Below are 23,836 nucleotides of genomic sequence, written 5' to 3'. Positions count from 1 at the left end.
ATGCCCAGCTCGGAGAGGGTGGAGAGGAGGATCTGATGGTTCACAGTATCAAAGGCAGCAGACAGGTCTAGGAGGACAAGAGCAGAGGAGAGAGAGTTAGCTTTAGCAGTGCGGAGAGCCTCCGTGACACAGAGAAGAGCAGTCTCAGTTGAATGACCAGTCCTGAAACCTGATTGGTTTGGATCAAGAAGGTCATTCTGAGAGAGATAGCAAGAGAGTTGGCTAAAGACGGCACGCTCAATAGTTTTGGAAAGAAAAGAAAGAAGGGATACTGGTCTGTAGTTGTTGACATCAGTGGGGTCGAGTGTTGGTTTTTTTGAGAAGGGGAGCAACTCTCGCTCTCTTGAAGACGGAAGGGACATGGCCAGCGGTCAAGGATGAGTTGATCAGCGAGGTGAGGTAGGGGAGAAGGTCACCGGAGATGGTCTGGAGAAGAGAGGAGGGGATGGGGTCAAGCGGGCAGGTTGTTGGGCGGCCTGCAGTCACAAGTCACAGGATTTTATCTGGAGAGAGAGGGGAGAAAGAAGTCAAAGCATAGGGTAGGGCAGTGTGAGCAGGACCAGCAGTGTCATTAGACTTAACAAACGAGGATCGGATGTCGTCAACCTTCTTTTCAAAGTGGTTGACGAAGTCATCCACAGAGAGAGAGGAGGGGGGAGGATTCAGGAGGGAGGAAAATGTGGCAAAGAGCTTCCTAGGGTTAGAGGCAGATGCTTGGAATTTAGAGTGGTAGAAGGTGGCCTTAGCAGCAGAAACAGATGAAGAAAATGTAGAGAGGAGGGAGTGAAAAGATGCCAGGTCGGCAGGGAGTTTAGTTTTCTTCCATTTCCGCTCCGCTGCCCGGAGCTCTGTTCTGTGAGCTCGCAATGAGTCATCAAGCCACGGAGCTGGAGGGGAGGACCGAGCCGACCGGGAGGATAGGGGACACAGAGAGTCAAAGGATGCAGAAAGGGAGGAGAGGAGGGTTGAGGAGGCAGAATCAGGAGATTGGAGGGAGAAGGATTGAGCAGAGGGAAGAGATGATAGGATGGAAGAGGAGAGAGTAGTGGGAGAGAGAGAGCGAAGGTTGCGGCGGCGCATTACCATCTGTGTAGGGGCAGAGTGAGTAGTGTGGGAGGAGAGCAGAGAGAAAAGGAAACAAAGTAGTGGTCGGAGACATGGAGGGGAGTTGCAGTGAGATTAGTAGAGGAGCAGCATCTAGTGAAGATGAGGTCAAGCGTATTGCCTGCCTTGTGAGTAGGGGGACGGTGAGAGGGTGAGGTCAAAAGAGGAGAGGAGTGGAAAGAAGGAGGCAGAGAGAAATGAGTCAAATGTGGACATAGGGAGGTTGAAATCCCCCAAAACTGTGAGGGGTGAGCCATCCTCAGGAAAGGAACTTATCAAGGCGTCAAGCTCATTGATGAACTCTCCAAGGGAACCTGGAGGGCGATAGATGACAAGGATATTAAGCTTAAATGGGCTAGTGACTGTGACAGCATGGAATTCAAATGAGGAGATAGACAGATGGGTTAGGGGAAAAATTGAGAATGTCCACTTGGGAGAGATGAGGATTCCTGTACCACCACCCCTCTGACCAGATGCTCAATGGGGTATGCGAGAACACATGGTAAGACGAGGAGAGAGCAGTAGGAGTAGCAGTGTTTTCAGTGGTAATCCATGTTTCCGTCAGCGCCAGGAAGTCGAGGGACTGGAGGTTGGCATAGGCTGGGATGAAGTCAGCTTTGTTGGCAGCAGAACGGCAGTTCCAGAGGCTGCCTGCGACCTGGAACTCCAGGTGTGGGGTGCGTGCAGGGACCACCAGGTTAGAGAGGCAGCAGCCACGCGGTGTGGTGCGTTTGTGTAGCCTGTGCAGAGAGGAGAGAACAGGGATAGGCAGAGGCATAGTTGACAGGCTGTAGCAAATGGCTACAAAAATGCAGAGGAGATCGGAATGAAATGAGCTAAGCATCTGGGAGAGGAGAGAGCAGGGCCTCCCTCACCAAAAACTTCTACCTCAGAAACTAAAATTGTTTCACTGAACCACCCGAACAAAAACTCTCCCAACTTCCACCTTAGAAATCAGAATTGTTGTGAACCACAGCGGTTCAGTGTTTAAAGGAATAGACTCAACCCACTTTATTCAGGTAGCTAACTATGACACCATAGCTAACTAGCGTGCTAGCATCCAATAACAATAACACACAGTTTAGCACCAACACTTGGTCACAACAAACCACCAATAGTGTGTTAACTAGCTAAATAGCATGCTAGCATCCAGTAACACACAGTTTAGCACCAACACTTGGTCACAACAAACCACCAATAGTGTGCTAACACACTAAACAGATCATTCGTGTCTGTGTCAAGTTCCTTTCATGACGCAGCAATGATTAAACGTTGGCTAGCTAGGACAAGTATATTGTATTTAGCTACTACAGTACAGTTAGCTGGTCGTGTTGGGTAGCTAGCAATGGCCAATGTGTTGACTTTGTTTGAAGAACGGCTAGCTAGCTAGCTTCGTGCTACACCCGGCACACAATGGCTACTGTGTTGACTCTGACTCTGTTCGAAAACGGCTAGTTAGCTCCGCTTCGTGCTACAGCCGGCACGGCCGAAGACACTGCCAAGACACACCAATAGTGTGTTAACACACTAAACAGATCATTCGTGTCTGTGTCAAGTTCCTTTCATGACGCAGCAATGATTAAACGTTGGCTAGCTAGGACAAGTATATTGTATTTAGCTACTACAGTACAGTTAGCTGGTCGTGTTGGGTAGCTAGCAATGGCCACTGTGTTGACTTTGTTTGAAGAACGGCTAGCTAGCTAGCTTCGTGCTACACCTGGCACACAGTGGCTACTGTGTTGACTCTGACTCTGTTCGAAAAACGGCTAGTTAGCTCGCTTCGTGCTACAGCCGGCACGGCCGAAGACACTGCCAACCTACAGTAACTACCCACAACAACCCACTATGCCTAGCTATGACGCCATAGCTAACTAGCATGCTAGCATCCATTAACACACCGTTTAGCACCAATACTTGGTTACAACAAACTGCCAAGAGTGTGTTAGCACACTAAACAGATAATTCATGTCCGTGTCTAGTTCCTTTCATAACGCATAACGCAGCAAAAATTAAACATTGGCTAGCAGCACATTAACATTGGAAACAGCTCACCACCGTTGCTAAACGTTACCAGTAGCTACCCGCTAGCTAGCTAGCCTCGTGCTTCGATACTAACCTACAATAATTACCTACGGAAACCTACAATAACAACAATACTAACCTACAATAACTACAATACCTAACTACAACTAACTACCTACCTACGATCTAATACATGGTTTAAGCTTTACTCAACACCATATGAGAAGCTTACCTCCTGCTAGAGAAAAACACAACCTCTGTACTGAAAGCATAAGCTACAGCTAGCTAGCACTGCAGTGCATAAAATGTGGTCAGTAGTTGACTCAAAGAGAGAGAGAAAGACAAGCATTTCGCTTGTGTATGTGACCAATACAATTTGATTTGATTTGATTTGAAGACAATTGTTGAATTTTTTTTTACAAATTCATTTCTTCAAAAATGAAGGAGAAGCAAAAGAGAGAGAGAGAGCTAGCTAAAGATGAAGTCGGAAGTTTACATACACTTAGGTTGGAATCATTAAAACTCGTTTTTCAACCACTCCACAAAATGTCTTGTTAACAAACTATAGTTTTGGCAAGTCGGTTAGGACATCTACTTTGTGCATGACACAAATAATTTTTCCAACAATTGTTTACAGACAGATTATTTCACTTATAATTCACTGTATCACAATTCCAGTGGGTCAGAGGTTTACATACACTGAGTTGACGGTGCCTTTAAACAGTTTGGAAAATTCCAGAAAATGATGTCATGGCTTTAGAAGCTTCTGATAGGCTAATTGACATAATTTGAGTCAATTGGAGGTGAACCTGTGGATGTATTTCAAGGCCTACCTTCAAACTCAGTGCCTGTTTGCTTGTCATCATGGGAAAATCAAAAGAAATCAGCCAAGACCACAGAAAAAAAATGTAGACCTCCACAAGTCTAGTTTATCCTTGGGAGCAATTTCCAAACGCCTGAAGGTACCACATTCATCTGTACAAACAATAGTATGCAAGTATAAACACCATGGGACCACACAGCCGTCATACCGCTCAGGAAGGAGATGTGTTCTGTCTCTTAGAGATGAACGTACTTTGATGCCAAAAGTACAAATCAATCCCAGAACAACAGCAAAGGACCTTGTGAAGATGCTGGAGGAAACAGGTACAAAAGTATCTATGTCCACAGTAAAACGAGTCCTATATCGACATAACCTGAAAGGCCACTCAGCAAGGAAGAAGCCACTGCTCCAAAACCTCCACACAAAAAAAGCCAGACAACGGTTTGCAACTGCACATGGGGACAAAGATCGTACTTTTTGGAGAAATGTCCTCTGGTCTGATGAAACAAAAATAGAACTGTTTGCCCATAATGAACATCGTTATGTTTGGAGGAAAAAGGTGGTTGCGTGCAAGCCGAAGAACACCATCCCAACCGTGAAGCACGGGGGTGGCAGCATCATGCTGTGGGGGTGCTTTGCTGCAGGAGGGACTGGTGCACTTCACAAAATAGATGTCATCATGAGGAAGGAAAATTATGTGGATATATTGAAGCAACATCTCAAGACATCATTCAGGAAGTTAAAGCTTGGTCGCAAATGGGTCTTCCAAATGGACAATGACCCCAAGCATACTTCCAAAGTTGTGCCAAAATGGCTTAAGGACAACAATATCAAGGTATTGGAGTGGCCATCACAAGCCCTGACCTCAATCCTGTAGAAAATTGGTGGGCAGAACTGAAAACGCGTGTGCGAGCAAGGAGGCCTACAAACCTGACTCAGTTACACCAGCTCTGTCAGGAGGAATGGGCCAAAATTCACCCATTGTGGGAAGCTTGTGGAAGACTACCCAAAATGTTTGACCCAAGTTAAACAATTTAAAGGCAATGCTACCAAATACTAATTGAGTGTATGTAAACTTCTGACCCACTGGGAATGTGATGAAAGAAATAAAAGCTGAAATAAATCATTCTCTCTACTATTATTCTGACATTTCACATGATTAAAATAAAGTGGTGATCCTAACTGACCCAAGACAGGGAATTTTTACTTGGATTACATTTCAGGAATTGTGAAAAACTGAGTTTAAATATATTTGGCTAAGGTGTATGTAAACTTCCGACTTCAACTGTATATTTCGTATTTTTTCACTTTTACTTACTTAGTTAGCGAATGCAGCTAGCTAGCTTAGCGTAGTCAAACACCCGGCTCAAACAGAGAGGGATGCTATGTTACCTAGCTGGCTATGGCTATCCAACACTTGAACTCTTCCAAGTCAATGTAAGCTTTTGGTTTTATTAATTTATTGCTACTGGGGCCTGCCGGTGTAAATGCTAAACTGCTTGCTAACTGTACACTGTACTGCATGATTGTAGAGGGTTTACTAACGTGTTAGTTCTAGTAGCTATGTTGACTTAACGTTAGCTAATTTGATTTGATGTAGGCTCTGTGTAGCTCTTAGCGGTTATGATATGAAGGTTTGGCTTGAATTTTCTTTTTTTGGTCACAGACTGATGTGTTGTGTTCTGAAGTCCACAAGCGAAGGAAAAAAAGGTGAGAGGAGGAGAGCATGTAGATGCGAGAAGGAATTATCCAACGATCAAAGGGATCATGCTGTTTGTATGTGGCTGCTATGAAAGTGAACTGTGTTTGCGTGTGATCAGGGGTATATTTATTCAGCCGATTCTGTTGAAAAACATTTTTTAAACGTAAGCAAACGGGGATAAACATATCTGAATTTGTCCAATAGAAACTCTCATTTGCAACTGTTGGACTAATGATTACACCCTAGATCAGCTAGATTCAGGCAAAATTGAGCAAGGCAGTATTGAATGTGTCAATGTCTGTCACCTTGATTACTAAAATGTATCTTGACCTGCGCACCTACGTTGTAAACTTTCATTCATAGGCTAGGTTGTAGCAACCTCATGATGGGTATAGGGACAATTTAAGCATCATGTAGTATTCTGAACCTATCAACGTTACATTGAACTCAGTGAATGGAATATGAATGACAGTCATCCAATGTGCTATAATAGAAATAAGGCCATGCTCATAAAAATGTTAATGTTCTTCCCTGATCTTAAACGGCACTGACCACCACTGTTGTATACTGTCGATATCTGCCTCTGACTGTTCCCTATCAATGGGCCGAGAACCTGTGACTTTGAATAGATGTTACACTTTGCTCAACATGTCCCTCAGAAAGGCTGTAGGACAAACTGGATAAGTGAGGGAACTAATAGGGAAGAGCCAATACTGGCAGATTTGGTAGATTTTAATTATGTTGTTGTCTGTAAGCAGGAAGTTGTATGATGATGTCATGTTGCTGAGTCTACCATTCAATTAGTTTAATGTTACACATTAGTACAATTCCTAAAAATTAGATGAATGGAAATGTGAATATTCTAACCAAGAATGTGAAGAAATGTGTCAGTTATCAATCTGAATCTGGTTTACAGCACCCCTGCTGCGCCATTGGCTGTTTAACTGTGTGATGGCAGACAGGCCAGGCCTGAGGAGGGATCTCTCTTCCAGACTTCCAGAAACACTGCAGTGCATGTGATCAGGGATAGCCCTGCCCAGCTTGCCGTCTGTCCAGCCAGCCAGGGTAGGAACAAACATAACTCATTGATTTCAGATGGCGGACTTGGACTTCCGTTAATTAGCACTAATGCGAAGAGCTGTAGAGAGCAGCAAGGAGGTTATGAGAAACACATAGCATCACACTGCATGCTTGGATATAATACAGTGTGATGCATGACCACAAGTCTGCCAATGCAGGCATTTCTACAAATAGAAGGCATATGAAGGAATGTATTATAGATGAAGAATAAGACCATTATTCACAATTGTACACAACGCAAACGGTTTACAAACCGTGTAGTCCTGTGCCTGTCATAGTGTATCCTTACAATCACCTAAGGACTCATATTGCTGCGTTATAGCTCATTGGTTTATAGCTAATAGTCTTGTGAAAACAGTCAGGCAGTCAGTCAGTCCTACAGGCTGAGACATGCGGTGAGCTGTGTTACCCATGTAGTTTACCCCACCCTTCTTCCCTCTGGCATCTTAAATAATTCACTCGATGCGTATTAGCTGTGTGAATAAGGAAAAAGAGACACAGATTAGAGCCCTTTTTACAGAGTTTGCTGTAGCGTCATGGCAACCGTCATTGCTTCACACACCTCACTGCACTCTGGTCCTGCATAGAGACAGCGTCTCCGGGAGGAGAGAGCAGCACCTACGGCCAGCCTCTGAGCCCCTGCATTGTACCACGCACAGCGTCTGCATGGCACGTCTCTCCTCACTGCTTATCGATTCTCCCAGCTTTTGCTCCTCCCCTCGCTCCCTTACTCTCCCTCTCCATTCCATCCCTCCTTCCTTCCACCCTCCCTTTCACCCTGCGTCTAATTTTCAAAGCTCAGCATTCCCCTCTGCATGTACTGTAGACAGAGAGAGAACAAATGAACGATAGGAGGAGGAGCAGAGTCCAGAGTACGCCATAACCCCCCAATTCAGTAGCTCTTCAGCCAATGAGGCTGCAGTGCCGGGAAATACAGCAGTGAAACAGCACATAGCTCTGAGGCTGGTGCTGATTTGCGGTGTGAGAGAATGTTAATGTGCGTGTGTGTTTCTTTTCATTTCTCCCAGATCTGATTAACTCCTCACCACAGGCCCTTCCGCAACTGTTTGTGTGAGTGTGTGTGTGTGAAGAGGGCTTTTGGGAAGAGACCCCCCCAGGGGTGACTGCTGGGACTGAGCAGTTACAAGAGGCTTATCTTTTTCAGAGTGGGATAAACCAAAAAACTATTCATCTCAAACATTTCTTCTCCTAAGACCTTATCTCAAGTGTCCTGCAGGTACTACAGACAGAGGTCCCTCGCTCTCTCTTTTTTTCAGGAGACAACAGCTCTCCGATACAGGTAAGATGTGCCTTCTTACTGTATCTACATGTTTGTTGATCGGTGATGAGTGCCGTGGTCTTGTAGCATTTAGTCACAGCAGTAACCAGCCCCATTACACTGCCCATCTACCTCGAGGACTGCAGTGGGACAGGGAAAGGCTCAAGGTAATTATAGCAGACAATGATATCTTCCTCAGTTGCAATTTCCTCTGGTTTTAATGTACAGAGACACTGCAGGGAAAGGGAGGCTGCCAGCGGAACTTTCTCTCTCAGCATTGAGGCAAGTCCTCATGCGTAGCTTCATACAGTGCTGCAGTATCACGTTACATAATAGTAGAAAATGTGTGTAAGAGAGTAGAACTTGGGATGTGGCTATTTTTCACATTAGAAAACATTGAAACAACATATTTCACAGTCCGATACTTATTACGGATACCGTTCACTTCAAGTATGCTGATTCAACTATAACCAGAGTGATCAGTGGAGTGTGTTTTAGTCACAATTCAATGTTTGATCAAATGCCTTTAAAAAAAAAAAATTTGCATTTTATGTTTTACCCTGAACCAAAATGTGAGAGAAAATTACAAACAACCAATTCAGATTCTATTGATCTGTTGATATCAAGTTTATATAAAATTATCAGGTTGCTATAAGTCCATTAGTTTTCTAACTTGAAATGGTTGATAAAATGACATGATGGCAGCTTTGAGGTAACATCATGAGAGGAACAGCCCCACTATATATTATGCTGCGCTGGGGGAGCATGCAAGGTCAATTCTGCTGAACAAGCTATTCTGAAAGGGCCCATGCATGCATTGAATAGGTACTACCCTGTACTATAATGGATTAAATGTAATGATATTAACTGTCAAAGCTAGGTTTCTCATGCCAAATGAACCACATCGGCCCGTTCCACCATGTGTAGCTTGTACCTAAGGTCGTTGCATCATCATTGACTACACTGACTGCGTATCCCACATAAGCCTTTCTTTCTTGGGTTGATTTCAAAGTCTTCCACAGCCCTCTGAAGGATACAGTTTACCAGGTGAAAGTGGACCTCAGTGAAAATGCAGCAGTTTATATCAGGTTGTAAAACCTGATCTGCTGAGCAATTCCATATTCCTCATACGCATACTTTTGTCATGAGTCATTAGCATAAGGATGGAACCTCTATATACCACATCAGGATGTAAACGATTGTATTGAGGCAGGTGGTATCTAAGGTGACAAGTGAGTGTGTTTCTATGAGGCTGTGGGGCTGTTGTGTTCTCAGGTGATGTTTCAGGACTGGGAATCTCCTGGTTAAGATCCTCCTATAGCTCCTCCCACCAGCTTCCTCTGGTGTACAGGACTGCCTGGACTGGGACTCTCCTGGTTAAGATGCAGAGGGGTCTGCCTCCTCTGGCACAGCAGAGGTGATTCAGAGGAGCCACAGCCGCAGCACTCTCTCTCTCTCTCTCTCTCTCTCTCTCTCACTCACACACGCACACACGCACACACTTGCACACACACACACACAGTTGTCCAGGGAATAGTGCTGAGCTGGCCACGTCATGGGGAGGATACTGAGATGCGTACCAGTGCTGATGGTGATGAGACCACTCTAGTTCAGAAATCTATGAGATGGAGTCAGGGCTATTTTGGGATTGTGGGGTAAGAGGGAGAGACATGTCTGGGGTTTTACCGCTTGGTTAAAATGGATGGGTTTTGAAAGGAATGATGCAACACTACAGTAATTCCTGTAACCCTAACCCTTTTTTGTAAGTTGAGGAGGTCAATTGCTGTGTTCTCTCCTGGTCAACATAAAAGCATAAGAGTTTGGTAGAGCATGGCGCTTGTAACGCCAAGGTAGTGGGTTTGATCCCCGGGACCACCCATACACAAAAATGTATGCACGCACGACTGTAAGTCGCTTTGGATAAAAGCGTCTGCTAAATGGCATATTATTATTATTATATTATATTAAGAAATATTCCTCTACTCTTCACATTGGAGTGGCTGGGCAGCTGAAATGGAAAGGCCTTGATGCTTCACCACCACCTCTCTCTCTCTCTCTCTCTCTCTCTCTCTCTCTCTCTCTCTCTCTCTCTCCTTCTTTCTCTCTCTCTCTCTCTCTCTCTCTCTCTCTCTCTCTCTCTCTCTCTCTCTCTCTCTCTCTCTCTCTCTCTTTCTCTCTCCTTCTTTCTTTCTCTCTCTCTCTCTCTCTCTCTCTCTCTCTCTCTCTCTCTCTCTCCTTCTTTCTCTCTCTCGCTCCTTTCTCTCTCTCTTTCTCTCTCTCTCTCATTTCTCTCTCTCTCTCTCTTCTCTCTCTCTCTCTCTCTCTCTCTCTCTCTCTCTCTCTCTCTCTCTCTCTCTCTCTCTCTCTCTCTCTCTCTCTCTCTCTCTCTCTCTCTCTCTCTCTCTCTAGGATAGATTTTGTGCAGTAATCAAATGCTTAAATGATCTCTCCCAGAAGATGTTCCATTGTTATTAATTGTGAGTCAAACTGTATATAAGCTACAGAAGTCTTCATGTGTCCATGGTAGACATTTCAGTAACACATTCTATGAAGTACATACGTATGTTCTATAATGTGCATTGTAAACTGACTAAAGGGAACTATGTTTTTGTAAGACTAATGCACATTTTGGACATGCAATGGTCTGTTCTAATTCTCTAACAAGGACTTTGTACCGTAGAGACTGCAGAGGGGATGACTCCTGAACAGCTAATCATGGCTACCCGGACTATTTTCACTGCCCCCCCACCCCCACCCAATATTTTTACGCTGCTGCTACTCTGTTAATTATTTATGCATAGTCACTTTAACTCTACCCACATGTACATATTACTTAAACTACCTCAACTAGCCGGTGCCCCCGCACATTGACTCTGCACCGGTACCCCCCTGTATATATAGCCTCCCTACTGTTATTTTATTTTACTTCTGCTCTTTTTTGTTGTTGTTTTATTTTACTTCTTTATTAAAAATAAATGCACTGTTGGTTAAGGGCTGTAAGTAAGCATTTCACTGTAATGTCTGCACCTGTTGTATTCGGCGCATGTGGCCAATAATATTTGATTTGATTTTTTATTTGATTTAGCCATGTTATAGCCATCTGAGCCCATGATGTAATATGAATTCATTTGTAGCCTACTTTTATAGTGAGCCTGGACCTCCCTCTAAAAGTTACTTTGTTTCATTGGGAACTGCAGGCAAACCCCTGTCAGTTTACACTTTACTGCCACGGTAGAGGGTTTGTTTATATAGCCAGCCACTGGGGTCAGATAGGAGAGAGGAGAAGAAGAGAGTAAATCGAAAGGAAGGTAATGTGATGTTGTCAGAGTCCTATCTTCCTCTATTCTCCCTCTCCAGGTCTACTGGTACTGAAGCTAGCTGCTTGTCACTGCTTCCGGACAATAATGAAACCACCCTACAGGTTATTTGGCATTCACATTATGGCAAGCTACTTCTGTTATTCAGATACTCAGAGATAAAGGCCTACATTTTGATTAAAGTGTTTACGTGTCCTCGGCCCTATAGTATATAATACATACAGTATCTTTGGGATCCATAACATCAACATTGTATCGATTCTAAAGTTTGAACAATCCCAAAATACTATGTTCAACATGCTTTAAGTGTCTGAAATCCAGTCTGTTTGTGCTAACATTCCACTCCTTGACACTCTTTGTCATACATGACAAGGCAAGGAGTGGAATATTAACACAAACAGACTGGAATCAAGGCTGTCATATCTGTGTTTCTTGTTGTTTCATGCGCTACTGACCCTAAACAGACTCTGAATCTATGAATTTGAATGATAAACATGCTCTAGTCTTCAACCTTTTCTTGCCCAGGGACCCCATTCCAGGCAAACCGTTTACCCAGGGACCACCATCATATGTAAGCAAACATTTTCTTTTAAATTCACGTCTTGTCTTATCATCAGGTGAATGATAACGGCAAGGAGAAGTAATCAACATTTTAAAAGTGAATAGATTTCGTAGATCGTTTTTCATTATTTTAACCTCCCCACATTATAATTGGAAGAGGAAGTGTAAACTCTAACATAGCCTATTAGCTAGAAAGGTAACTCCAAACACATTTTCACTAAGAGCAGCTGTTTAGCTGGTAAACAAAAGTTAGCCATGTGTTGAGTCAAGAAAGCTTACACCTATTCATTGGTGCTTTTTCAAAGCCTATGTCCGATACTCCAGTGAGTCTAATTGGCTCCAATGAGTGTAATTTGCTCAATATTAGGAGTTGAGAAATAAATGTGACATTATTTACATCATTAGAAAGAAGATATTCTACTCTTTTCTACTGTAGATATGTAATTCACAATTAGTTTATTATGTTGTTGGTAGCGATATTAAACAACAGAATAGCAGTACCTCCGTGGACCCCTAGGGGGGCACAGACCCCAGGTTGAATACCCCTGCTCTAACGTGTGAATAACTAGTGACTGAGTGTTGGTTAGAGAACTCCTCACAGTTAGAGTGAGAGACAACCATACAGCTTTCATTGTTCCAGATCAGAGTAGTGTAGACCAACCCCTGCAGTCCCAGTAAGCACTGATCAATACATCCTGAGGCTCGGTTACACTTTGCACTAACATCTGGGTTTAGGATCTGATCACTATGATCCAATCACTATGTGATCAAGGTTTGTCGCGTCGACACACTCTTATTTTTCCACTCTGACCAGATTGGTGCCTCACTGTATACAAATTATTTGACAGATATTCTTTCAAAACGTTAATTAATTACTGATGCCATAAGTTAATGGTGCTGCCGGTCAATGATTTTAGAGGCTGGAATAATAATGATTTAAATGGTATCCAGATACAATTGATCCCTGACTACCTCTAGAGGAGGTCAGGAAGATCACAATCTTTTAATTGTCTCTACACCTGTCTAAAAATGTGGGCAAAATCAGAATGTGGACAAGATCAGCATAAAGGACCTATGTTAGCACCAGGTATAAACGTGGCTCAAGAACTCAAACTAGAGAGCTTCAGGGGCAAATGAATATGTTTGATGAGAGCCACAGTGAGCCTGAACAATCAGGCCTGTTGTTATAATAATATGCCATTTAGCAGACGCTTTTATCCAAAGTGACTTACAGTCATGTGCGCATACATTTTTACGTATGGGTGGGCCCGGGGATCGAACCCACTACCCTGGCGTTACAAGCGCCATGCTCTACCAATTGAGCTACAGAGGACTGTTGTTTTTCCTAACTGTTAGAAACATACACTGTCTGTGTTGTATGCCAGCAGAGTTGAAAGCTGTAGAGATGAGCGAGGAAGACATATAGCTGAGTATTCTCATAGCTGAGTTGAGTCCACATCAGCACAAACCCAATTGACTGGGGTAGGCAACTATTGCAGAAAGGGCTTCCCCCTGTACTTCACTACATCTAATTGATGCATGTGGGTAATCTCATTAAAGTTTTATCAATGACGTGTAAAACCATGATTGAATTACTGAGAAATGTATGCAGCCATGTTAATGGACAAACTGCAATCAAAAACGATATCATATGACATTTACCCTCCTCTGTTAAATAAGGACAATTCAACTTCACTGCCCCCTATTGGTCAGAAACCAGATCTTCAGTTCTAGACTTCTGCATTTTTGACATTTTGCATCACTACAACGTGCGTGCAAAGATCTCAGAATAACAACATAGTACATACTATCTTCAAATTATTTAATGAGACTGAGAATGTATCCATCCCATATTGAATGCTGTAAGTTAAGAATATTGACTGTGCTGACCAGGAACAGCTTGAAGAGACAGGGAGAGTGTTCTGCCTCTTTGTGAGGAAATACTGAGAATCATCCTTCCATAATGATGCCAATTTGTCTTCCTTTCTCTGAAATCCTGGTGAGCTGCTGAAGCAGGAAATAGAAGATGGCTTTTTTATTGACACATCTCAGGTTCTAGAAGTTGATCATCACATTCCTGTTTGTTCCAGACAGGGTTTTGTGTGGTTTATATAAGTTCCTTAGACATGATGCAGGCCTCCTGCTGATGATGTCATCTTTTTATATTCTTTATTTCACCTTTATTTAACCAGGTAAGCCAGTTGAGAACAATTTCTCATTTACAACTGCAACCTGGCCAAGATAAAGTTAAGCAGTGCAATAAAAACAACAACAACACAGAGTTACATATGGAATAAACAAAACCGTACAGTCAATAACACAATAGAAAATAGAAAATCTATATACATTGTGTGCAAATGTAGTACGTTATTGCTGATGCAGATGCATTGTCTTTCAACGTTGAATAATTCAGTCTAATGAATATTAGTGGTTCTCCAGTTGCCTTAGCAATACAGAAAAATCACAAAATCTTAAAATCTATTAAAATCCTCACTAACATTGTTGAGAGAACAAGGAAAAGGTAGATAAATGGGGTGCAAAGAGATCAGTTCATTAGTCAGTGAATTTGTGTCCCTTATGGAAGGCCTTTCCCTCAGTAGCCTACTCAGTCAAGTTGCCCCAGATCCGTTGAATAGGGCAACACGGTCTGCTCTTTGTGTAGGGTGATGAATTCAGACAGAGCTCTCTCTCTCTCTCTCTCTCCCTCTCTCTCTCCTCTATCCTCTCCCCCTAGCCCATCTCTAACTGTTTCAACAAACCAGCTCTAGTCGGTCAAGCTATTTTAGGTACCAGCAGGAAGCACAAAAATAATGAGTGTGTGTGTGTACATGTGTATGTGAGTGTGTGCATGTGTGTGTGTGTGAGAGTGAGAGAGAGAGAGAGAGAGAGAGAGAGAGAGAGAGAGAGAGAGAGAGAGAGAGAGAGAGAGAGAGAGAGAGAGAGAGAGTCTGACTGGCCTAATTTGAGCAACCTTGGAAAGACAAAGGAGACAGAGGCTCAGTGATGGGATGGAGGGACTGTGATGGTGATGGCATGGAGGGACTGTGATGGTGATGGCATGGAGGGACTGTGATGGCGATGGGATGGAGGGACTGTGATGGTGATGGGATGGAGGGACTGTGATGGCGATGGGATGGAGGGACTGTGATGGTGATGGCATGGAGGGACTGTGATGGTGATGGGATGGAGGGACTGTGAGACTGTGTCCAGGGGTGAGCCATGTACTTAGGTCACTGTCAGCCTCTCACAATTACAGATCCTGTCCTGAGACATTACTCATTTAAAATAATAGTCCTGAATATGAATCATTTTCATAATAATTTCCTATCTTTAATCCTTGACCCAGCCAATGTATTTACTGAAGGCAACTATTTTGATCTGAAATGTGAATTCTTCCAATGGCTTGGGTTAGTTAGTTGTTGTATTAATATCCAGTATAACTATTACCGTTCGTATCCAGTTAGTTGAGTTAGTGTTTTGACTAACTATTTCAGGTTTAAAATACAGTACATATATCTTACACCTTCTATAGAATATTGCAGTGGGCAGTACACATGATCTCGATTAATATCATAAAGATGACTGTCAAGAGGACAAGATGCAGAAGATTATGGTGTGTTTTACAAGCTGAAATAAGGTATTGTAAATCGTCATGGCATACATACTATAAAGTACTGGTCTGGCACAACATATTTGATATAATTCACTGGGAAGTGCACTTTTAGATCAGTGAGATTACTGTTGGCTTTGTTCACTGCTTTTCAATTTATCTTGAAGAAAGCAACTGCGGACAAGCATTTCTCTTGAAGATGGACAAGCACAGGAACATATTTTATTTTCAGCCCAGGGTCCTTGTCATGTGATAAAGTGTGTCACTCATATTCTGTTGTCCTTGTACGTCTGGATATCATGCTGCTGAAATGCAATTTTTGATCTAACACTTTCTGATTTTCCCCAGTGCTTGCGATAGCATTTTTTATTACAAAAGGGAAAGCATTTGCATAGTTGCCAGCCTGCCACAGAAGGACTGGCGATTGTACAGATCTGTACAGGCATTGTAGTTGGCACGAAGCAGCATGTGGAATGATAACTTTAAAAAAGGGCAGTTAACCAGGTTCATAGCTGATTTTGTTTTCTTCAGTAAGGCTCTCAGTTTTACTGGCCAGGAAAAACTGAGGGCCCTAGTCAGCAGTTGTGATGCTATATCTTTGTCATTATTGATAACTGAAAAAAAAAAAAAACTCTGACATAATCTGCAAGTTTGATTGTTGATGCCTATATGTTTTTACATCATTGATATGTTACCCAAATCTAGACCTAGTTATGTCACCAGGTGGTGACTAGCATATAGTATTCTAGACAAAGTTATGTCACCAGGTGGTGACTAGCCTATAGTATTCTGTTGATGATGTGAAAGAAGTTCAGGCATGCAAGGCCCCATACGGTAGATTATTTATGAATACATCTATTACTTTTAATGATCAGCGAATGTTCTATTTCACATTATCGTATCTTCCTTTAGTCTTCCCAGTGGTTGGATGTTTGGGAGGTCAGTTTATAAAGTAGGTTTTTGTGAAAGAGTAATTGAAAACGACTCCTCTTATTTCACAATTGATCTCTTAGTTAATTATAACAGAATTCTCAGGTCAATACGTTTAATTACAGTTGGAGACTGGAGATTTTAATGAAGAAGAGCATAATTACTAAATGGCTGCTGCATTTTCCAATAGTTTCAAAGTAAGGCGTATGACATAACTATGTTGTGACAGCTGGATCATTCTCCTTTCGATTTTTCTGTGATGTACATGCGGTGCTATGTGTAAGGTAATACATTGTAGAGCAATGAGGATGGACAGATATTTCCTCAATGTAACTTTTATTGCTTGATCCTGAGGCATTTACCAATATGGCCGATCACAACAGTTTTACAGCATTAGCTTACACCATACAATGTTCCAGGTGTACGATCTGGTCCAAACACAGTAAGTAGAACATTGCCTTTCACGTCCTGGGTATTTGGCCTGATTCAGGTAAACACCCTTCTTTTCCTCATACTTTGTGAGATGATAGTCATAAAAAAATGCCAACGGGCAATTCAACAGTAACGGAATTACGATCTGACACCGATTTTTCACTTTAAAATGAATGCCAAGCATAAAGCATTGATGTAAAAGTTTAACAAACCATACAACTATGCACAAGGAATACTTTGAACAATTTACACAGAACATTTAACCAAAACACATTTACAGGAAGAACTGTGCAAATGAAAAGTTTGGTAACAGAATTACGGTCAAATCTCCTTCAGTGTTTTATGTGACCACGTTTTCCCAAAAATCTGAATAAAGATTAAAATATATCTGCATAAGGAATGGGGTGCCGGCTATGGCATGACACCTTGAGTTTGAAAGAAAATATTTTGGTTATTGAACTACAGTAGGTGAAGTGGATTTACATCTGGTAACGGAATTACGGTCCCGGAATTACATCATTGGTCCTGTACTACACAGAAATACATCTGAATATCATTATTTTCATGGTGATGTACAGTCCTGGTTAAAAGTTTTAGAACACCTACTCATTCAAGGGTTTTTCTTTATTTTTACTATTTTCTACATTGTAGAATAATAGTAAAGACGTTCAAACTATGAAATAACACATATGGAATCATGTAGTAACCAAAAAAGTGTTAAACAAATCAAAATATATTTTATATTTGAGATTCTTCAAATAGCCACCCTTTGCCTTGATGACAGCTTTGCACACTCTTGGCATTCTCTCAGCTAGCTTCATGAGGTGGTCACCTGGAATGCATTTCAATTAACAGGTGTGCCTTGTGAAAAGTTAATTTGTGGAATTACTTTCTTAATGCGTTTGAGCCAATGACTTGTGTTGTGTCAAGGTAAGGGTGGTATACAGAAGATAGCCCTACTTGGTAAAAGACCAAGTCCATATTATGGCAAGAACAGCTCAAATAAACAAAGAGAAACGACAATCCATCATTACTTTAAGACATGAAGGTCAGTCAATACGGAAAATGTCAAGAACTTTGAAAGTTTCTTCAAGTGCAGTCTCAAAACCCATCAAGCGCTATGATGAAACTGGCTCTCATGAGGACCGCCACAGGAAAGGAAGACCCAGCGTTACCTCTGCTGCAGAGGATAAGTTCATTAGAGTTACCAGCCTCAGAAATTGCAGCCCAAATAAATGCTTCACAGAGCTCAAGTAACAGACACATCTCAACATCAACTGTTCAGAGGGGACTGTGTGAATTAGGCCTTCATGGTCGAATTGCTGCAAAGAAACCACTACTAAAGGACACCAATAAGAATAAGAGACTTGCTTTGCCCAAGAAACATGAGCAATGGACATTAGACCGGTGGAAATTTGTCCTTTGGTCTGTAGTCCAAATTGGAGATTTTTGATTCCAACCGCATGGCTACCACAGCATTCTGCAGCGATACGCCATCCCATCTGGTTTGGGCTTAGTGGGACTATCATTTGTTTTTCAACAGGACAATGGCCCAACACACCTCCAGGCTGTGTAAGGGCTATTTTACCAAGAAGTAGAGTGATGGAGTGCTGCATCAGATGACCTGGCCTCCACAATCCCCCGAACTCAACCCAATTGAGATGGTTTGGGATGAGTCGGACGGCAGAGTGAAGGAAAAACAGCCAACAAGTACTAAGCATATTTTGGAACTCCTTCAAGACTATTGGAAAAGCATTCCAGGTGAAGCTGGTTGAGAGAATGCCAAGAGTGTGCAAAGCTGTCATCAAGGCAAAGGGTGGCTACTTTGAAGAATCTCAAATATAAAATATATCTAGATTTGTTTAACACTTTTTTCGTTACTACATGATTCCATATGTGTTATTTCATACTTTTGATGTCTTCACTATTATTCTACAATGTAGAAAATAGTAAAAATAAAGAAAAACCTTGAATGAGTAGGTGTTCTAAAACTTTTGACCGGTGGTGTATTCTGAGTTGGTACACAAAGGTATGGATATGCAATATCCTTCTTTTGCATATTTGGGTATTATTCTACACACTAGTTAATATTGTAATGAGCTCCACCCCCAAACAAGACCACATTTGGTGGGTCCGGACCAGACCAAATCTGAAACTATCATAGACGTCTATGTTTCACCAGTGTGGAAATCACAGTACAGCTCAGTAGAGTAGAGTTTAGTACAGTCCAGTATAGTACAGTAAAGTAGATGTGTTCAGTACAGTACAGTAGAGTACAGTACAATATAGTAGGGCTGGCCAGGGACCTCATAATACGATATTATCATGATACTTAGGTGCCAATACGATATGTATTGCGATTCTCACAATTTTCACGATTCTGTATGTACTGCGATTCGATACTGTGATTTTATTGCGATTTGATGTTCTAAACATATTGCTCTCTATACTGTATGTCTTCTGCAGAGAGACGAGAGAGCATGAGAAAACGAGTTTTGATCAGTTAGGTAAATAAAAGTGCAGAAAACATTTTGGCTCACTATTTAAAAAGAAGATGGAGGACAAGCTATAGGATGACAAATACCGGGGTTTTGGCGCAGGTACAGCCGACTAGCGCTAGCTAACGCTACCTACAGAGGCCAAAAAAAAAAAGGATAAACAGTACATATTTTACAAATCGATACTTAGAGTCAAATATCGATATAATATCGTCCCAAAATAATATTGCAATATGTAACTGTATCGATTTTTCCCCCCATCACTACAATACAGTACATTAAACTGTACTGTTATCTACTGTGTGGTTTGTGACTACTATGATTCCCCATTGTAGCCAATTCAATTGCCGTAATCCCATTTCTGATTTTTTGGTAATTCCGTTACTGAATAATACATAAACAAACTTGATATCAGTGAAAACACTAACTAATTGGTAGGTCTACCTTTACTTGTTACTTCTGTCAACTTTTGTGTGTTAGACCTAGAGAAAAGGCTACTACCTGTTTGTATACCCAGTCTACAGTATCAGATACAGGTCAAACACTGTCAGTCCAGAGCTAATCACAATGCTACTGTCTTGCTGCTGAGACTACTGCTGCTGCTGGTTCACTGTGATACTATCTGCACATTACTGCCATTTGTAGACTACACCTCCCTAGTTTTATTCTTGGCTGTCTTGCAGTTGCACTGTCAGCATTACGAGGGGCCCGGAGAGACGTGTGTGTGTGTGTGTTTGTGTATCAAAGTCCCCCTTAATATATCTCAGCATTAGTTGATTTTCGAACTTTATCGTGGACCTTTATTTGTATAGTATATATTGTGTACTTTGAATTAGAATTAACGGTAGTCGTTCTTGCCAGCCAGGAATTCCATTTTGGAAATGAGCACCAGTTCTTTTTTCTCTCTCTCTGTTTAACTAGCTGCCCCTGCTGACATAATGTGGCCATTTTAGGACTGGCCTACGTGCTCGTATCACAGAGATATAAACACATTTACTGGTCAATTACATCAGAAGGTAACTTAATCAGAGGGGATCAACATAACAATATTTATCTGTAAGTGTGCATGAGAGAGAGAGAGAGAGAGAGAGAGAGAGAGAGAGAGAGAGAGAGAGAGAGAGAGAGAGAGAGAGAGAGAGAGAGAGAGAGAGAGAGAGAGAGAGAGAGAGAGAGAGAGAGAGAGAGCTTCATATTTCTACTTACACCCCTGCATTGCAGTGCTGCCAGCAGGAGCTGGAAAGGATGCAGTTTTTGTCCATCCTCTTTGCAGTCACAGCGGAGGGGAGTGAAACGTGGTCCAAATAACATTGACGACTAGAAGCCCCCTGCATGCAACTCAGCACAACCACACATTAACACTACGGCCTGGGTTTACTTTCTCTCGCTTTGATTTCGCTTGGTTGTTATCGTGTCCTAGCTTAGCAGTCCCCAGGGCTGAACCGAAGCGGTCGTGTGGATCCGGGTCCAGGTTGAGAGAGTTTCTCTCACAGATTGATGCAGGGGGGTTGGTTTGGTTTGGAGGAGCAGGAGGGGAGGGGGGCAGTAGGACGTGGAAGTGGAGGGGGGCGGGCATCCCATACGGCAGAAGGGCGGAATGGGAACCCTCAGGGATCAATAATTCAGGAGCTCCAGACCACTGTTATGTTTTCTATGCACTATGACCTTGCAGAATGGCTTGTCAAACGGCACCATCATACTAGAGCTGCTGAATCGATACAGTTAGAACGGTGACTGGTCGAATCTGGTTGGTCGTCACTGTCTGTATGTACTGTACTACCATCTAACACTATATTGACAACTCCACCTTGACTTCATCTTACAGGCCTACTGCAATATTTGTTTGATATTGATGGGTAACAGCATGTGAGTCTTAATTAGCTTAGTTACTATCATGGGGTTAATGTATCCTTTGAACGTTCCAAGAAGAATCTGCTCCAAAGTATTGCATTCATCAATAGCTTATTAGCCTTCTTTAACAACTGCGTTTGCAACTTTCCAAAGAACATACTAACCCACCCACTACCATGTACCGGATCATGGTTGACGCATGTGTGCTGTAAAATCTTCATGAGTCAGGATCGAACTGCCCTCTTCTTTATGAGCAAGGTTCTTTCTATTGATCCAGGTTTAATTTATGTAACATACAGGCTATCTACACCCGTTCTCTCTCTAGATCTATGGGTCTGTTTGAACACAGGATCATAATCAATCCCCTCTGGTCAGCCATATCTCTTCACTTGTGCTGGTATTATTATGTAGTCTGTGAGCTGCAGATGTTTAGCAAGGTCATGTTAAATAGGTACGAAAACAAAAGAAATGCTTTGAAACGGATAGTGAAAATGAACTCTTCACATGGGGATTCAACGCTTGCAGTGCTGGAACAATGTGATAAAACATGTTGTTAGATAAAGCTATCCCGAGTTGATATGTTGGGAGTATTCTAATTAGCTTCTGGAAAAATCACTTGCATTTAATTTGATTATTTCCTCCTGTTATCACAAAGACAATTATTTTTGCCTTTTCATTAGAATAATTGATATCCAAAGTAGTTTCCATCAAGTAGTCTTTTGGGAGTGTTTTTCTGGTTCAATAAAAATGCACTTAGAAAAATGGAGCTAAGACCCAGTTCTTAGATAATTCTTTGTAGTCCTCGGATGAAACACAGTTTGGTATAGATAGTTCAACCGGAATCATATGTGATATTTTCTCTAGGAAAAACACTGACAAAATATATGCCTAGTTATCTTCCTGTAATCTTTTCAATGAGCATAGAGTACTAACGTTACATTATTAAGTTGGGAAAGTTGGGAAAGTTGGTCTCATATTTATGCAATAAACTGATTTCCACAGCCACACGTTTCAATTCCGTCAATTAGTGGATTAATGAGATAGATGAAAGTAGCACATTAGCGTCACAACCTGATGTCAGTAGTGTCACAATGTGTTGTAGTCTATATAGACCAGATACAGTGGCTTGCAAAAGTATTCACCCACCTTGGCATTTTCTCTATTTTGTTGCCTTACAACCTGGAATTAAAATTGATTTTTGGGGGGTTTGTATCATTTGATTTACACAACATGCCTACCACTTTGAAGATGCAAAATATATTTTTTTGTGAAACAAACAAGAAATAAGACAAAAAAACTGAAAACTTGAGCGTGCATATCTATTCACCCCCCCAAAGTCAATACTTTGTAGAGCCACCTTTTGCAGCAATTACAGCTGCAAGTCTCTTGGGGTATGTCTCTATAAGCTTGGCACATCTAGCCACTGGGATTTTTGCCCATTCTTCAAGGCAAAACTGCTCCAGCTCCTTCAAGTTGGATGGGTTCCGCTGGTGTACAGCAATCTTTAAGTCATACCACAGATTCTCAATTGGATTAAGGTCTTGGCTTTGACTAGGCCATTCCAAGACATTTAAATGTTCCCCTTAAACCACTTGAGTGTTGCTTTAGCAGTATTCTTAGGGTCATTGTCCTGCTGGAAGGTGAACCTCTGTCCTTGTCTCAAATCTCTGGAAGACTGAAACAGGATTCCCTCAAGAATTTCCCTGTATTTAGCGCCATCCATCATTCCTGCAATTCTGACCAGTTTCCCAGTCCCTGCCGATGAAAAACATCCCCACAGCATGATGCTGCCACCACCATGCTTTACTGTGGGGATGGTGTTCTCGGGGTGATGAGAGGTGTTGGGTTTGCACCAGACATAGCGTTTTCCTTGATGGTGAAAAAGCTCAATTTTAGTCTCATCTCACCAGAGTACCTTCTTCCATTTGTTTGGGGAGTCTCCCACATGCCTTTTGGCGAACACCAAACGTGTTTGCTTATTTTTTTCTTTAAGCAATGGCTTTTTTTCTGGCCACTCTTCCGTAAAGTCCAGCTCTGTGGAGTGTACGGCTTAAAGTGGTCCTATGGACAGATACTCCAATCTCCACTGTGGAGCTTTGCAGCTCCTTCAAGGTTATCTTTGGTCTCTTTGTTGCCTATCTGATCAATGCCCTCCTTGCCTGGTCCGTGAGTTTTGGTGGGCGACCCTCTCTTGGCAGGTTTGTTGTGGTGCCATATTCTTTCCATTTTTTAATAATGGATTTAATGGTGCTCCGTGGGATGTTCAAAGTTTCTGATATTTTTTATAACCCAATCCTGATCTGTACCTCTCCACAACTTTGTCCCAGACCTGTTTGGAGAGCTCCTTGGTCTTCATGGTGCCGCTTGCTTTGTGGTTTCCCTTGCTTAGTGGTGTTGCAGACTCTGGGGCGTTTAAGAACAGGTGTATATATACTGAGATCATGTGACACAAAGATTGCACATAGGTGGAATTTATTTAACTAATTATGTGATTTCTGAAGGTAATTCGTTGCACCAGATCTTATTTAGGGGCTTCATAGCAAAGGGGGTGAATACATATGCACGCACCACTTTTCCGATATTTATTGTTTCGAATTTTTGAAAAAAAATTTTTTTTTCATTTCACTTCA

General features: G+C 42.1%; 1 protein-coding gene across 2 annotated transcripts in view; it reads left to right on the top strand.

Annotated features, from left to right (window-relative positions):
• The first annotated feature begins 7,653 nt into the window (after positions 1–7,653).
• Positions 7,654–23,836, top strand: part of LOC121574916 (synaptotagmin-2-like) — a 40,483-nt gene continuing 24,300 nt past the window's right edge. For both annotated transcript variants that reach the window (XM_041887603.2, XM_041887602.2), the window contains exon 1: positions 7,654–8,031. The gene's annotated coding sequence lies outside the window, so the exon portion shown is untranslated. The remainder of the gene's footprint in view (positions 8,032–23,836) is intronic.

Source organism: Coregonus clupeaformis, chromosome 10 (assembly GCF_020615455.1).
Source record: "Coregonus clupeaformis isolate EN_2021a chromosome 10, ASM2061545v1, whole genome shotgun sequence".
NCBI classification, from domain to species: domain Eukaryota; kingdom Metazoa; phylum Chordata; class Actinopteri; order Salmoniformes; family Salmonidae; genus Coregonus; species Coregonus clupeaformis.
Note: the sequence above shows the minus strand (reverse complement) of the source record. Positions and strands in the feature narration are given on the sequence as shown.